The sequence below is a fragment of the Ranitomeya variabilis genome, chromosome 3, assembly GCF_051348905.1.
Source record: "Ranitomeya variabilis isolate aRanVar5 chromosome 3, aRanVar5.hap1, whole genome shotgun sequence".
In the NCBI taxonomy this organism is placed as follows: Eukaryota; Metazoa; Chordata; class Amphibia; order Anura; family Dendrobatidae; genus Ranitomeya; species Ranitomeya variabilis.
In genome coordinates this window covers 509598184-509617033 of record NC_135234.1, presented here as the reverse complement: position 1 = coordinate 509617033, position 18850 = coordinate 509598184, and the positions used below count along the sequence as shown (strand labels likewise).

At 42.4% G+C, this 18850-nt stretch overlaps 1 protein-coding gene across 4 annotated transcripts in view; it reads left to right on the top strand.

The window, feature by feature from the left end:
• OCA2 (OCA2 melanosomal transmembrane protein) overlaps nucleotides 1-18850 on the top strand; it is a 685962-nt gene that overhangs the window by 263124 nt on the left and 403988 nt on the right. The gene's annotated exons all lie outside the window — the stretch shown is intronic.

The window sequence follows — 18850 nt, the reverse complement described above, 5'->3', positions numbered from 1 at the left end:
ATACATAGAGGAGTAATTCAGCCTGTAATTTTAATATGGATTAATAAAGAATTGGAATTTTACTCTCTGGAGCTGGAACGAATCCTTTTTCCTTGGCTTGTTAAAACTAATCTTCCCTTATGATTCTCCAGGTCATTACAAGATCATAGATACCAAATGTTAGCTTGTCTTTTATTTAAGTAGTGGAAAAAAAATCCAAATTGTTTAAAAAAAAAATAAAATAAAGTTATTAAAAAAATTATAAAACTGCCCGTAGCATCTCCATTTTTGGTGATCTTGGGCTCGGCGACGGCGTTTATTTTTTTACTTGCCAAGCTGACGTTTTTAATGATACCATTTTGGTGTGGGTACAAACGTTTGCTGCAAGGTTTCAGCTACAAAAAAAAAAGTAATTCTGGCATTTTGACTTTTTTTTTCTCTTTGCTATTTACCGATTGGATTCTTTTTATGGCTTGATAGATCGGACAATTCTGTATGCGGCGCTACCAAAAGTGTATTTTTTTTATTTTGAATGGGGGGATGATTTGAATATATATATATATATATATATATATATATATATATATATATATATATATATATATATATATATCTATATATCTATATATATATATATATATATATATCTATATATATATATATATATATATATATATATATATATATATATATATATATATCCATATATATATCTATATATCTATATATATATATATATATATATATATATATATATATATATATATATATATATATATATCCAAATATATATATATATATATATATCCAAATATATATATATATATATATATATATATCCAAATATATATATATATATATATATATATATATATATCCAAATATATATATATATATATATATATATATATATATATATATATATATATATATATCCAAATATAAAAGTAGAATGGCACTAGACAATATCGATGTTGAATAGTGGCGGTTTTACCGCAATATAATGAGATTTTTTGAGAAATGCGGCGTTAGTGTGTTACACTCTGTGGAGCTTGCTTGCTCCGTTGAAAAGTCCAGTAACAGGATTTTCTAGGAAAACTAATGGCATGCGATCGTAAACAGCTTTGAGAGGTGCTCACGATAGTAGCAATCCAAATCAAAAATGTGCAAAGAAAGGAACGTGGCACTCACCCCAGTCTTGCTGTGAATAGATGTCCTTTATTCAAATTGTACAGACATTAGCACGATGTGGAGAGGCGGCTGGTGAGAACAACGGTGCAAGAGGAGGAAGAGGGACGACGGCCGTTTCGCGCTCGTGCGCTTCAACGGGTCCAGGTGCATATATTAAAAACGTCACATCCTATATAGGGAGCTGGACGGCTTAATACAAACACGTGAGGTGATTAAAAACAACATTTGGTTAGATGCACCAAATTACATTGATAAGCATACTAGAATATTCTCATGTTAGTAAATATATTTTCAATAGTTTTTTACTTATTATTTTTTATAGGAAAATCGACATATCGAGTTTATCATTCAGTCCGATAGCCCCCTGTGCATTAGTTTCTATAATCCATCTGGCTTCTCGCCTAAGAAGCAATTTGTTACGATCACCTCCATTCAGTGGATTTTTTACAGTTTCTAGACCGGCAAAGCGCAAAACATTTGGATTTGCGTTATGTACATCACGCATATGTTTTATAAAGCGGTGGCTTCCTTTTCCCGAAGTAATGGAACTATAATGTTCTCTGAACCTATGAAACATCGGGCGGATAGTCTTGCCGATGTAAAAGAAATGACAGGGGCATACGATAATATATACCACATACTGTGTTCTGCATGTGATTAGCTGACGGACTGTGTGAATAATGGGACCAATACGAATAGGATTATCTAACAATCTAAAGTGGCAAAAACTACAATTGCCACACTTGTGGTTGCCAATAGGTTGTAGCTTTTTTAGCCAATTAGTTTTTTCTACTGATTCCAAACGATTTTTTACCTGGAGATCTCCTATATTTTATATAGATAAAAATTATTACATTGAGGAGGCTATGTCCCAATTGAATGATAGATCGGTTTACATTTCTTTAGATCACAACCCCATTTCAAAATTTAAAGAAAAATTGAGGACACATTTAAATAAATATGTCACAAAGGGGGTATTGTTGAAAAATAAAGCAGAGAAGCTACTTCCAGAACATCCTATCATACCTAATTGGTATAGCTTACCCAAAATTCATAAACATGCAACTAAACCGCCCGGACGTCCTATCATATCCGGCATTGGATCTCTAACGGAACCCTTGTCCAAATTCCTAGATTGGCTCCTCAAACCACTGCTCCAAAAAATTCCATCTTTCGTAAAAGACTCTGGAGACTTTCTACTGGCCTTAAGATCCTTTGACTGGCAACCCACGTTTTCTCTTGTCTCAATTGACATAGTAAATCTGTATACGCGTATCCCTCAGAATAAGGGTATTGAAGCCATCCGCTCCATTTTATTGAACTGCAATAAAGACCAGGACTTCATTGATTTTATCACTGAAAGCCTGGACTTTATTTTATCTCACAATGCGTTCAAATTTAACAATAAGTGGTTCCTGCAATGTTCAGGAACCGCGATGGGTACGCCCGTCGCATGCGTGTTTGCTAACCTGTTCTTAGCAGTATTTGAAGAGGTACACATCACCTCCAGTTCTAATCCGTTTTTGCGATTTATACGGGCTTATTACAGGTTTGCTGATGACATCTTTATGGTGTGGGATGGTTCAGAAGATAATTTTAATAATTTCATAACTTATCTCAATGAAGGCAATAAAGATAATATGCAATTTACTGCTTGCTTTGGGGGTAAAACACTAGAATTTCTAGATGTTAAAATAGAGATAGCGGAGAACAAAATTAATACAAGCATATATAAAAAACCTACCGCATCAAATAGCCTATTACATTATAATAGTGCTCACCCCTGTCATACAAAGAACAGCATACCATATAGTCAAATGGTCAGATATAGAAAGATCAACAATAATGAGGTGACATTCACTCAACAACTAACTGAACTGAAAACTAACTTTTTAAATAGAGATTATCCCCAAAAAATCTTGTCAGCGGCTGAAAATAGGGTTAGGAAACTAACACAGGATGATTTATTATCAAAAAATCGCAGAAAACGTGCACGTTTTCCTAGAGATGAGGCCAACAAAAAATTTGTATTTTCGTTTACACATAGCCCTATGGATAAAGAAATTTATGCGGCTATTAATAAGAATTGGCACATATTACAATCTGATCGCGAATTAGCATCTCTAACAAAATATCATCCAATTTTCGCTTATAAACGCACTAAAAATATAGGAGATCTCCTGGTAAAAAATCGTTTGGAATCAGTAGAAAAAACGAATTGGCTAAAAAAGCTACAACCTATTGGCAACCACAAGTGTGGCAATTGTAGTTTTTGCCACTTTAGATTGTTAGATAATCCTATTCGTATTGGTCCCATTATTCACACAGTCCGTCAGCTAATCACATGCAGAACACAGTATGTGGTATATGTTATCGTATGCCCCTGTCATTTCTTTTACATCGGCAAGACTATCCGCCTGATGTTTCATAGGTTCAGAGAACATTATAGTTCCATTACTTCGGGAAAAGGAAGCCACCGCTTTATAAAACATATGCGTGATGTACATAACGCGAATCCAAATGTTTTGCGCTTTGCCGGTCTAGAAACTGTAAAAAATCCACTGAATGGAGGTGATCGTAACAAATTGCTTCTTAGGCGAGAAGCCAGATGGATTATAGAAACTAATGCACAGGGGGCTATCGGACTGAATGATAAACTCGATATGTCGATTTTCCTATAAAAAATAATAAGTAAAAAACTATTGAAAATATATTTACTAACATGAGAATATTCTAGTATGCTTATCAATGTAATTTGGTGCATCTAACCAAATGTTGTTTTTAATCACCTCACCTGTTTGTATTAACCCCTTCACCCCGAAGCCTGTTTTCACCTAACTGACACGGCCAATTTTTACAATTCTGACCACTGTCACTTTATGAGGTTATAACTCTGAAACGCTTCAACGGATCCTGCTGATTCTGACATTGTTTTCTCATGACATATTGTACTTCATGATAGTGGCAAAATTTCTTTGACATTACTTGCGTTTATTTGTGAAAAAAACAGAAATTTGGTGAAAATTTTGAAAATTTTGAAATTTTCAAACTTTGAATTTTTATACCCTTGCATTAGAGACTCATATCGCACAAATTAGGTAATAAATAACATTTCCCACATGTCTACTTTACAACAGCAAAATTTTGGAACCAAATTTTTTTCTGTTAGGGAGTTATAAGGGTTAAAAGTTAAACAGCGATTTCTCATTTTTGCAACAACCTTTACAAAACCATTTTTTTTAGGGACCACATCACATTTGAAGTCACTTTGAGGGGTTTATAGGATATAAAATACCCAAAAGTGACACCATTCTGAAAACTACACCCCTTGAGGTACTCAAAACCACATTCAAGAATTTTATTAACCCTTTAGGTGCTTCACAGGAATTAACGGAATGTGGAAGGAAAAAATTAAGTTAACTTTTTTTTCCACATAATGATCTTTTAGCAACAATTTTTTCATCTTCACAAGTATAAAAGGAGAAAATGGACCACTAAAGTTGTTGTGCAATTTCTCCTGAATACACCGATACCCCATATGTGGGGGAAAACCACTGTTTGGGCGCATGGCAGGGCTCGGAAGGGAAGGAGCGCCATTTGACTTTTTCAAACCAAAATTGGCTGGAATTGAGATCGGACACCATGTCGCGTTTGGAGAGCCCCTGATGTACCTAAACAGTGGAAAACCGCCACAAGTGACCCCATTTTGGAAACTAGACCCTTCAAGGAACTTATCTAGCTATGTTGTGAGCACTTTGAACCCCCAGGTGCTTCACAGAAGTTTAGAACATAGAGGCGTGAAAATAAAAAAATCACATTTTTTCCCCAAAAATGATCTTTTAGCAACAATTTCTTTATCTTCACAAGTGTAAAGGGAGAAAATGGACCACTAAAGTTGTTTTGCAATTTCTCCTGAATACACCGATACCCCATATGTGGGGGAAAACCACTGTTTGGGCACACGTCGGGGCTCGGAATGGAATAAGTGATGTTTTGGATTGCTGACTTTGATGGAATGGTCTGCGGGCGTCATGTTGTGTTTGCAGAGCCCCTAATGTGCCTCAACAGTGGAAATCTCCCACAAGTGACCCCATTTTGAAAACTGGACCTCCCAAGGAATTTATTTAGATATGTGGTGAGCACCGTAAACCTCCAAGTACCTCACCAGTGACCCCATTTTGGAAACTGGACCTCCCAAGGAATTTATTTAGATATGTGATGAGCACCGTAAACCTCCAAGTGCCTCACCAGTGACCCCGTTTTGGAAACTACACCCCTGAAGGAATATATCTAGAGGCATAGTTTTATAGTATTGATTTTAATTCTTTTGGTTTTACTGGTGTATGAATTTATAATGTGGTGTTATGTGTAAGATGTGTTCGGTACATCAGATAATAAAGGTGTGTTGTGTCAACAGGGTATAAACTAATTTTATTAATTTGTGGACGTGTGGTATGCTTTGAAGCAATCCTTAATGCAAAGGCCAGGTTTCTCAGGGCAGGTTTCACAATGGTAAATTGTATCCTTTCGGATTCCCCTCTTGGAACATACTCTGCACCGTTTTTGTGATCGTCCTGTCCTCGCTGTTTGGGGAACCTGTCCTGGGAAATGTTGACCTGGGACAATACGGGCACTATCAGATTCAGAAGTACGGGGACCCTCACCTCCCTGTGTGCCAAACATTAGGGCCTTGATGACTACCTCCTGAAACTGAAGGAAGGTCCCCCCCGCATTGCCTGTGGATCGGAACAGCACAAATGCATTGTACATTGCCATCTGTACAATGTGCACGGCCATTTTTTTGTACCATACGTAAGATTTTCACATGGCATTGTATGGTTGGAGGACCTGATCTGAGAGATCCACACCCCCCATGTACCGATTGTAATCCAGGATACAATCTGGCTTTGGGACTTGTGTTGTGGTCCCACGAACAGTGACAAGGGTGCTGTTGTCACGGTGTATGGTGGTCAGGATAAGGACATCCCTTTTGTCCTTATACTTGACCACCAGCATGTTGTCTGTTGTGAATTTACTTTTTGGCTCCCTCTAGTGGCTACTAGTGATTTGACTCTGGGTTTGTCAGTCATTCCTTTTATGCTCACCTGGGTCGTTAGGTCAGGGCTGTTGCTATATAAGCTCCCTGGACCTTCAGTTCAATGCCTGGCAACGTTGATATCAGAGCTAATCTGTAGTGCTCTTGTCTACTGATCCTGGTTCCTGCTTGTTTAAGCTAAGTCTGCTTTTTTTTTGCTTTTTGCAATTCGTTATTGTTTGCATTTTTTGTCCAGCTTGTATATTATCTGTATCCTGACCTTGCTGGAAGCTCTAGGGCGGCTGGTGTTCTCCCCCCGGGCCGTTAGACGGTTCGGGGGTTCTTGAATCTCCAGCGTGGATTTTTGATAGGGTTTTTGTTGACCATATAAGTTATCTTACTATATTCTGCTATTAGTAAGTGGGCCTCTCTGTGCTAAACCTAGTTCATCTCTGTGTTTGTCATTTCCTCTTACCTCACCGTTATTATTTGTGGGGGGCTTGTATCCTACTTTTGGGGTCCTTTCTCTGGAGGCAAGAGAGGTCTTTGTTTTCCTCTTCTAGGGGTAGTTAGCTCTCCGGCTGGCGCGAGACATCTAGCGACCAACGTAGGCATGTTCCCCGGCTACTTCTAGGGTTGGCGTTAGGAGTAGATATATGGTCAACCCAGTTACCACTGCCCTATGAGCTGGATTTTTGTACTTTGCAGACTTGCTGATATCTCTGAGACCCTCGCCATTGGGGTCATAACAGTTGTCGCTGCATTTGGCTCTGCTTTCCCCTTTTCTCAGCATTTGTCCAATTAGAGGCTTAGGGAGGCCACGCTGATTTTTTCGCACGGTGCCACATGCAGCTGTACCTCTGGCAGAGAGGGCCTTAAAGAGTGGGATGCTGGTGTAAAAGTTATCAATGTAGAGGTGATAACCCTTATCCAGCAGTGGGTGCAGCAATTCCCACACAATTTTCCCACTCACCCCCAGGATGGGGGGGCATTCAGGAGGGTTAATCTGGGTGTCCTTACCCTCGTAGACCCTAAATCTGTGGGTGTACCCTGAGGTACTCTCGCACAGTTTGTACAGCTTTATTCCGTACCTGGACCTCTTACTGGGCAGGTACTGTCGGAATTTTAGCCTCCCTTTGAAATGAACCAGAGATTCATCAATAGCGATGTCCCTTTGGGGTGTGTACGCCTCAGCAAATTTTCTGCTGAAGTGTTCAATCACTGGCCGAATTTTATATAGACGATCAAAGTTTGGATCGTCTCGGGGAGGACACTGCGCATTATCACTGAAATGCAAAAATTTTTGGATCCCTTCAAATCGTGTCCTTTTCATGGCCATGCGGAATACCGGTGTACTGTAGAGAATTTCAGTACTCCAGTATTGCCGAAGATCTGGCTTTTTGATTATGCCCATATGCAGCACAATTCCCCAAAATGTCATCATCTCTGCTGCATTTACGGGGGTCCATCTGGCGTGTGATGACGTGGCATTTTGGGTGAAAAATTGATGGGCATAAAGGTTCGTCTGGGCCACCATAAGATTTATTATTTCATCACTGAAAAAGAATTTGAAGAAGTCAATTTCAGTGAGGCCAGTCGTGTCAAACTGGATTCCTGAGCTGCTGCTGAAATCCGGAATGACGGGCTGAAAATTTTCAGGGGGTGCAATCCATACGGGATCGATTGCTGCAGGAGTTGCCTGGGTCCTTCGGCGCCTTGTTGGGGGTCCTTCCTCACCAGATGAGGAGGATGATGATGATGAGGAGGAGGAATAGAGGAATGTGGGATCTTCCTCACTGGCTGTATCCGTGTCGGACGCAAGGATGGCGTAAGCCTCCTCTGGTGAATAGCGCCTTGTTGACGAATGGGCCATTTTTTTTCCCAAACCCTGGGGATGTGTGTGTAAGTGGTGCTTTTACACGTGTAATGTGTGGGGCTTTTGTATAGGGTAGTCTTTATTATAACCAATCAGAGAGAAAAAACAAGTAGTGAGAAAAAATGTAGAAGAAACAAGAAAAAAAGATGAAAAGAAAAATCAGATGTAAAAAAATAAGTTTGTATAAAAAAAGTATAAATTTACCGTACGCAACTAAATCTTTTTTTTTGCAAAAGAAAAAACGAACGCCACTAACAGTGTGATGTACGCTCCCCTAATGAACGCGCTAAAAATTAGACGATGCAACTAATTATTCTTTTTACAAAAGAAAAGCGAACGCCACTAACAGTGTGACGTACGCTCCCCTAATGCACTAGAGATTATCCGGCGATAGCAGATTTTTTTTATGCAAAAAAGACGCTACCTCCTCACCTATAAAACTACTCTGTACGATTTTTTTTTTCTAAAAGATGATCGGTCGTCACTAACGCTGTGACGCCGGCTGCACTAACACGCTACCACTAAACTACTCTGTCCAATTTTTTTTTTTCTCTGAAAAAAAAGACCGGTCGTCACTAACTCTGTGACACCAGCTAATCTACGTCTAAAACTACACTGTACTAACTACTATTATTATATTTTTGTAAAAAAAAATCGGACGTCGCTTAGACTGCAATGTCCGCTACGCTAACTAGCTAAAGAAAAAAAAAAGTCCTGTAGCGCAGTCTCTGATCAGCAGCGATACTGATCAAAGAGCTGCGGACACAGGAAGAGCACAAAATGCTCTGCGCGGGACGCCACGCACAGGAAAAAAAGCGCAAAAAAGTGCGCTAAAAATTGAATTGGAGGGGGGAGGGGGGTACTGGAACAGGGATGGGGGGACGTCACCAAACAGTGACGCCGGCTACGCTACCTTGTTACGTCTAAAACTACACTGTACTAACTACTATTTTTTTTCTAAAAAAAAAAAAAACGGACGTCGCTTAGACTGCAACGTCCGCTACGCTAACTAGCTAAAAAAAAAAAAGTCCTGTGGCGCAGACTCTGATCAGCAGCGATACTGATCAGAGCGCTGCGGACACAGGAAGAGCACGAATGCTCTGCGCGGGACGCCGCGCACAGGAAAAAAAGCGCAAAAAAGTGCGCAAAAAATTTCAATTGGAGGGTGGGGGAGGGGGAGGGAGGGGGTACTGGAACAGGGATGGGGGGATGGGAAAGGGATGGGGGAGGTGCTGCTGCTGCTGCTGTGATCACAGGTCTCACACAGCAGCAGGTGGCAGCAGAGAGCACACAGCACAGAGCACGGAGCTGGAGCAGCACACAGCACAGGAGGCAGGAGATCGCCGGGGCGATCGCACTGGCCACCAATGATTCCTTCACTCAGGTGACACAGAGGGGCTTAGACCACCGCTCTGCACGCCAAATCTGAGAGAAAGATGGCGTGCAGGGCGGTGATCGGTATTTTAAATTAACCCCTTTGGCGCTGATTGGCTAGAAGCTATTGTTCAGCCAATCAGCGCCATAGGGGTTAATCAGGTGAGGTAACGTGGCGATCACCCCACCTACTGTGACGGCTGTGATTGGTGCGACGTCACACAGCATCAATCACAGCCTGTCACATGTTTGTTTGTTTTTTTTCTTAACTTTATTGTAATTTCGCTGTGATTGGCTGGTCAGAATTGACCAGCCAATCACAGCGATCGCTGATGCGGGGGGGGCGGTGCAACCCCCCGGAGCTACGTGCAGGGATGTCTGCTGTCAGGGACAGCAGCCATCGGGTCCCGATCACCGCGCGATGCGACGCGGTGACCGGAAAATGGCGGCGCCGTACTAGTACTGCGGCTGTCAGTAATGCAGTGCCGGCAGCGCAGTACTAGTACGGCGCATGTCGGGAAGGGGTTAAGCCATCCAGCTCCCTATATAGGATGTGACGTTTTTAATATATGCACCTGGACCCGTTGAAGCGCACGAGCGCGAAACGGCCGTTGTCCCTCTTCCTCCTCTTGCACCGTTGTTCTCACCAGCCGCCTCTCCACATCGTGCTAATGTCTGTACAATTTGAATAAAGGACATCTATTCACAGCAAGACTGGGGTGAGTGCCACGTTCCTTTCTTTGCACATTTTTGATATATATATATATATATATATATATATATATATATATATATATATATATATATTTTTTTTTATAAACTTCTAAAAACATTTTTCACTTTTTCCTTGCTTTAATAGTTTCCATGGGAGAATAGAAGCTGCACAGAGGCGACGATCAGATTGCCTGTGTGTAGCAGAAATGCTGACTTGCTATGAGCACTGACCACTGGATGGCGCTCATAGTAATCTGGCACTGACAACCGGTCATGTCACATGGGCACCGATGGGCGGGATTAGTGACGCACTTCCGGCACGGTCACATTAAATACTGCTGTCTGAGATTGACAGCGGCATTTAATGGGTTAACAGCCTTGGGTGGATCGTAATTCCACTCATGGCTGTTAGGGAAACATGTCAGATGTTAAAACAGCTGACATGTTCCGGGAAAGATGTTGAATCAGCCCTGGAGCCCAAATCGAAGAGAGGGACACATGCGCAGTACATGTATGGCACATGTCGTTAAGAGGTTAAGGACCCCTGCACCCTTCTGCACAGTTTCAAAATGGCTACTAAGATGGTTAGTGCTGACAATGCCATCATCAGCATCACTATTCTGGTCATCTATATGCTGGAGCAGACTTTGAATAGCCTGTGGGAGTAAGTGGTGGTCCCAGAGGAAAAGGAGGAAGCAGAGGAGGATACAGAAGGGATAACATTGTCTCAAAGTTCCAGCCTGTCATCACACAGGTGGGTGCCCAGGAAGGGTGGATTACCGTGTTCAATGTGGGCTGGTGACAACAAACTATTAGTGAAGGTGCAAGATCCAAAGGAATTAATAGAGGAGGAATAGGTGATGGGCGAGCAACTGTCTGGAGATGAAGAGGATAATCATCCCCTCTCTGTTCGTGGTTGGCGGGAGGGGACGGAGGAAACCAGCATCAGAATTACCTAGCCAACAACACTGCATGGGCTTGTACCTCATGGAAGAGCCCGACATATGAGTTCCTTCTTGCTGCACTACCTGCAACATGATCCCCAATATAGGTATAATTCGAAATAGTGCTGACTACTGGGTTGCCACTCTGTTAGATTTATGTTTTAAGACTAGTGTTGAGCGATACCATCCGATACTTGAAAGTATCGGTATCGGAAAGTTTCGGCCGATACCGGCAAAGTATCGGATCTAATCCGATACCGATACCCGATACCAATACAAGTCAATGGGACTCAAGTATCGGACGGTATTCCTGTTGGTTCCCAGGGTCTGAAGGAGAGGAAACTATCCTTCAGGCCCTGGGATCCATATTAATGTGTAAAATAAAGAATTGAAATAAAAAATATTGCTATACTCACCTCTCCAACGCAGCCTGGACCTTACCGAGGGAACCGGGAGCCTTCTTTGCTTAAAATGCGCGCTTTTACTTCCTTCCGTGACGTCACGGCTTGTGATTGGTCGCGTGCCGCCCATGTGGCCACGACGCGACCAATCACAGCAAGCCGTGACGTAATTTTCAGGTCCTCAATGCCTAATTCTAGGCATTCAGGATTTTAAAATTACGTTCCGGCTTTTGATTGGTCGCGTCACGGTCACATGGGCGACGCGACCAATCACAAACCGTGACGTCACGGGAGGCAGGAGACGCGCGCATTTTTAAAATTACGTCACGGCTTGTGATTGGTTGCGTGCCGCCCATGTGACCGCGACGCGACCAATCACAGCAAGCCGTGACGTAATTTCAGGTCCTGAATGCAGAAATAGGCATCAGGACCTGAAATTACGTCACGGCTTGCTGTGATTGGTCGCGTCGCGGTCACATGGGCGGCACGCAACCAATCAAAAGCCGTGACGTAATTTTAAAAATACGCGCGTCTCCTGCCTCCCGTGACGTCACGGCTTGTGATTGGTCGCGTCGCCCATGTGACCGCGACGCGACCAATCACAAGCCGGAACGTAATTTTAAAATCCTGAATGCCTAGAATTAGGCATTGAGGACCTGTAAATTACGTCACGGCTTGCTGTGATTGGTCGCGTCGCGGCCACATGGGCGGCACGCGACCAATCACAAGCCGTGACGTCACGGAAGGAAGTAAAAGCGCGCATTTTAAGCAAACAACGCTGCCGGTTCCCTCGGTGAGGTCCAGGCTGCATCGGAGAGGTGAGTATAGCAATATTTTTTTATTTTAATTCTTTATTTTACACATTAATGTTGTTTCGATACCGATACCCGATACCACAAAAGTATCGGATCTTGGTATCGGAATTCCGATACCCGCAAGTATCGGCCGATACCCGATACTTGCGGTATCGGAATGCTCAACACTATTTAAGACCAAATTTTGCCAGATGCTTACCACCCTGGAAAGGGACCTGAGAATGTTGGAGTATCAAAACCCGCTTTTACACAACCTTAAGAGCGCTGTTCCACAAGACAGCAGTGAGGCACACAGTGTGCATCGCAGCTCTAGGCTTCCAACCTCCTGCACATCAATTCATCAACTTAAAAACATCATCATCTGCAGCTGCAGTAGTGTAAGTGGAAGTAATTTCTGTGAGTCTTTTGACGTTTTTTTTTTTTAGACCAGCTCATGCACCAGCACAAGAGTCCATGTCTGACACATGGTGAATGAATGGAGAGGATGGTGTAGGAGTATCTAGAACTAAATATAAATACCATCAGGGAGAGTTTGGTCCCTTTCATATTTTGGTCTTCAAAAATGGTTTACTGGCCTGAACTCGCCTCACACGCCACGAGTTTTTATCATGCCCGGCAGCCAGTGCTCTCTAAGAACGTGTCATCAGCACAGCTGGCTGTTCCTTGAAAGTGTAGATCACCTAACTTTCATCAAGATGAACAAGTCATGGATCTCCAAGGACTTTTGCACCCTAATCGCAGACTGTACAGACTAGGCGATGTTGCATTTTTTTGTGTGCTGCATTAATTTCTCGTAACTACACTCTGAGATATCTTTAGTGTGGCTTCTGTTCCTGCTGTTGCTGCCGCTGCAGATGTTAACACAAATTTGTGGAAATGTGAACAGTCATGGTTGGTCTCATCTGCTGGGTTGGTTTTAGTAGAAAACATGTCTGCCCCCATTATACTATTTCTACTCTGGTGAAATTTATGCTACTTCGGTGGTGTCAGGCCCTCATTTTTGGAGATTTGAATACTCCTGGTTGGGTGTCCATGTAATGGGTTGGCTGTAATGGAAGAGATGTCGATCCCTATTACACTATTTCTACTCTTGTGAAATTGATGCCACTTTGTTGGTGTCTGCCATTAATTTTTGTAAATGTGTAGACTCCTGGTTGGGTTGGGTCTCCTTCATACGTGTTGCCTGTAGCAGTATGCCTCCGAGACAGTCAGGCCTTCACCTCCTTTGAGTAAACTACCTGTGTTACTATCCTTAAGGTACCTTCACACGAAATGACTTTGTAACGATATCGCTAGCGATCCGTGACATTGCAGCGTCCTGGCTAGCGATATCGTTTAGTTTGACACGCAGCAGCGATCAGGATCCTGCTGTGATGTCACTGGTCACTGAATAAAGTTCAGAACTTTATTTGGTCGTCCGATCGCCGTGTATCGTTGTGTTTGACAGCAAAAGCAACGATACCAGCGATGTTTTACACTGGTAACCAGGGTAAACATCGGGTTACTAAGCGCAGGGCCGCGCTTAGTAACCCGATGTTTACCCTGGTTATCAGTGTAAAATGTAAAAAAACAAACAGTGCATACTTACATTCGCATCCCCCGCCGTCTGCTTCCCACACTGACTGAGCGCCGCAAAGTGAAAGTGAAAGCACAGCACAGCGGTGACGTCACCGCTGTGCCCTGCTACTGCCGGCGCTCAGTCAGTCAGTCAGTGCAGGAAGCGGACGCCGGGGGAATCGAATGTAAGTATGTAGTGTTTGTTTTTTTTACATTTTACGCTGGTAACCAGGGTAAACATCGGGTTACTAAGCGCAGCCCTGCGCTTAGAAACCCGATGTTTACCCTGGTTACCCGGGGACGTCGGCATCGTTGGTCGCTGGAGAGCGGTCTGCGTGACAGCTCTCCAGCGATCAAACAGCGACGCTGCAGCGATCGGCATCGTTGTCGCTATCGCTGCAGCGTCGTTTCGTGTGAAGGTACCTTTAGGTGGAACAAATTTCAGTTTCTTAGGCTACTATTGTCAGAAAAATCTGAGTGTGGCTGAGCATGAAAGCAGGTTGAGCTGTTGCATGTGATATCAGAGCTCCCAACACAGCAGGCCTGCACCGATCCCACACTCTCTGAATCTTAATTTGAAGTTCAATTCAAAGCTGTAAATGCTGGCCCAGACACCGATACATCATACATGACTGATTGCTGTCATGCCGTGCTACAATTTGTACTGTGGGTGAATTTATGCCACTTTCCTAATGTGTCCACCTAATTTGATGTGTTCTGGCAGCTTTTGGGCCCATTTGAATTTGTTGTGCATGCGTTTGTTTTAGTCTCCCTTTGACTTGAATGGCATTCGGTTATGTCAGGCAAATATTCGAATAAATTGGAGAATTATGCAAATTTAGTGATCATAATCCGAACCGAACATAGAAATGTTTGCTCATCTCTAGTTAACACCAGACAAACAGTCAAAAAATATTACTGGTGTGATAATCACATGAGGTGCAGCCCAAATATGCATAGGAAAATCATTATACTGTATATATTCAAGGACTTAGATCATATGGATCCAAGAAGCCAAGGCATAGTATAAACAGACCGCAATAGTATGTATGGTAAATACAGATTGTATATGTAAGAGGATGAAGTACCTTACCCATGTGCCCCAGTGTGCACCCTTCTTCCCTCAAATATCAAAACTACAAAACGGTTATCCTGAAATCTTAACTGTGATCTTTGAATAAATGGTAAACTGAAGAACGACCTCTTCTACTCCACTTGTAAGAATACTTAAGTTCAACAATAAAGCTGACAAAAGTGACAATAACAATTTTTATAATGTTTCATAATCTATTTAACTTGACACGTTGGATATCTTTATGCTAGTACTTTTTTTTTTTTTTTTGTTAGCTTAATGCAACCTCATGGGAATTAATATAGATGGGTATAGAGTAGTCACGTGAAAGCAGTTGGTGTGATGAAATAATATATTGCTCAGATTGAATAAGCATTAAAATCCCTCTGTGCAATCTACTAGGTTGCATACAGGGGTATGTTCAGACAGGAGTCACTGCACTTATGGGTGCAGTCCTTTTTTGATCCTTAACTTTTAATGTCACTATATAATGAACACTGGACTTTTGGTACCACTTTATTGTATGGGCATTTTAGCAGCATGGACTGATCTGGGTTGATTCATTCATTCCTATTCCCTTTGTGGGTGGTCTGTTTTTGAGTTTTTGATTAATCCCATTTCTTTACCATGTGGCTATATATATATAATATATATATTTTATTTGAATATGTTATAAACTGTGTTCTTACATGTTTTTCTGTCTGTAGTTTATGGACTTGTGGATCACTATTTTTCATATCCATACATAAGCAAAGTAAGAATTTTTGCAATACTCATGTACTGTATTTTTATTCTAAAATTTATTTTTGAATAAATAAACATTGTATTTCATAATATTTGGTGTGGTGATGGTTAGAGTTGAGCGACTTTAATTTTTTTAAGATCGAGTCGGGTTTTGTGAAACCCGATTTTGTCCAGAGTCGAGTCGAGTGCAGTCGGCCGATTATCGCTAAAAGTCGGGGATCGACCGAAACACGAAACCCAATGCAAGTCAATGGGGAAGCATAGTCGGCAGTGAGTGGAGGCCAGGAAAACACCTACAGTGCCCATTTTAATGCCAAAAACATCCATTCTTGTTTCTGAAGCTTGTCAATCTTAATTAACTTTATAATAATAGTTGGGCATAGGGAATTGGGGGTCATTTGGCAAAAGTTGTGGGGGGAGTAGGGCCGGCTCAAGTTTTTCGTGGGCCCAGGAAATGCGGACTACGTCACGGCGGTGTTGCAGGGAAAGGTAAGTATTTCAACGTTGCAAGTGCTGTGATCCTGAGCAAGCAGGGGGGGCCCACTCGTTCGCATTGGCACTGGCACAGGGCCCCTCAAAGTACAGCGATGTGTGTTTGCATGGCGGGGGCGCCTCCCACCAGCAGCGACACTTTTGCGTACTCTGAGGGGCCCTGTGCCAGTGACGTCGCCAACGAATATGCCCCCCCACCTGATGAAGGAACCTGCACTTTCATCTGCACCTTCCTCTCTGTCCCTGTGTAAGGTGGTATAACATGCGGGAAGGGGAACCTTACTTTCAGCAGGGTCAGATTCTGGCTGTGTAGAGTATAAGGGGAATGTAGTGGTCTAGGTCAATGTACCAGCAGACTCATCTAGCAGTGGCTGGGCAATGGGCAGGATGAGGAGGAAACAGATATAGGGCCAAAGAATAAAGTAGGCTAAATGCAGTTCAAAATTGGTAACAGGACTAAACAGGCGGCATTGCTTTGTTCAGTGGAGTAGCAAACCCAAGAGCAGCAGACACTGTTTCAAGGGCATAACCACACTAGTAGGCCAAATGCAGTTTAATATCTGATAGTATAGGGCGAAAGCCAGAATGTGGAAGCTCAGCTTTGTTCAGTTGAGGACAACACCAGGCAGGGGCAGACAGACACCTTTAGTAGGCCGGAACAGCCAATTTTTTAAAAAAACAGCAGTTAGTAAGAGGCAGAAGGTAGAAGCTCAGCTTTATTCAGTTGAGGACAACACCAGGCAGGGGCAGACATTCACCTTTAGTAGGCCGGAACAGCCAATTGCATTTTTAAAAATGGTAATTTGGAACAGAAGGTAGAAGCTCAGCTTTATTCAGTTGAGGACAACACCAGGCAGGGGCAGACATTCACCTTTAGTAGGCCGGAACAGCCAATTGCATTTTTAAAAATGGTAATTTGGAACAGAAGGTAGAAGCTCAGCTTTATTCAGTTGAGGACAACACCAGGCAGGGGCAGACATTCACCTTTAGTAGGCCGGAACAGCCAATTGCATTTTTAAAAATGGTAATTTGGAACAGAAGGTAGAAGCTCAGCTTTATTCAGTTGAGGACAACACCAGGCAGGGGCAGACATTCACCTTTAGTAGGCCGGAACAGCCAATTGCATTTTTAAAAATGGTAATTTGGAACAGAAGGTAGAAGCTCAGCTTTATTCAGTTGAGGACAACACCAGGCAGGGGCAGACATTCACCTTTAGTAGGCCGGAACAGCCAATTGCATTTTTAAAAATGGTAATTTGGAACAGAAGGTAGAAGCTCAGCTTTATTCAGTTGAGGACAACACCAGGCAGGGGCAGACATTCACCTTTAGTAGGCCGGAACAGCCAATTGCATTTTTAAAAATGGTAATTTGGAACAGAAGGTAGAAGCTCAGCTTTATTCAGTTGAGGACAACACCAGGCAGGGGCAGACATTCACCTTTAGTAGGCCGGAACAGCCAATTGCATTTTTAAAAATGGTAATTTGGAACAGAAGGTTGAAGCTCAGCTTTATTCAGTTGAGGACAACACCAGGCAGGGGCAGACAGACACCTTTAGTAGGCCGGAACAGCCAATTTTTTAAAAAAACAGCAGTTAGTAAGAGGCAGAAGGTAGAAGCTCAGCTTTATTCAGTTGAGGACAACACCAGGCAGGGGCAGACAGACACCTTTAGTAGGCCGGAACAGCCAATTGCATTTTTAAAAATGGTAATTTGGAACAGAAGGTTGAAGCTCAGCTTTATTCAGTTGAGGACAACACCAGGCAGGGGCAGACAGACACCTTTAGTAGGCCGGAACAGCCAATTGCATTTTTAAAAATGGTAATTTGGAACAGAAGGTTGAAGCTCAGCTTTATTCAGTTGAGGACAACACCAGGCAGGGGCAGACATTCACCTTTAGTAGGCCGGAACAGCCAATTGCATTTTTAAAAATGGTAATTTGGAACAGAAGGTTGAAGCTCAGCTTTATTCAGTTGAGGACAACACCAGGCAGGGGCAGACAGACACCTTTAGTAGGCCGGAACAGCCAATTGCATTTTTAAAAATGGTAATTTGGAACAGAAGGTTGAAGCTCAGCTTTATTCAGTTGAGGACAACACCAGGCAGGGGCAGACAGACACCTTTAGTAGGCCGGAACAGCCAATTTTTTAAAAAAACAGCAGTTAGTAAGAGGCAGAAGGTAGAAGCTCAGCTTTATTCAGTTGAGGACAACACCAGGCAGGGGCAGACAGACACCTTTAGTAGGCCGGAACAGCCAATTGCATTTTTAAAAATGGTAATTTGGAACTGAAGGTTGAAGCTCAGCTTTATTCAGTTGAGGACAACACCAGGCAGGGGCAGACATTCACCTTTAGTAGGCCGGAACAGCCAATTGCATTTTTAAAAATGGTAATTTGGAACAGAAGGTTGAAGCTCAGCTTTATTCAGTTGAGGACAACACCAGGCAGGGGCAGACATTCACCTTTAGTAGGCCGGAACAGCCAATTGCATTTTTAAAAATGGTAATTTGGAACAGAAGGTTGAAGCTCAGCTTTATTCAGTTGAGGACAACACCAGGCAGGGGCAGACATTCACCTTTAGTAGGCCGGAACAGCCAATTGCATTTTTAAAAATGGTAATTTGGAACAGAAGGTAGAAGCTCAGCTTTATTCAGTTGAGGA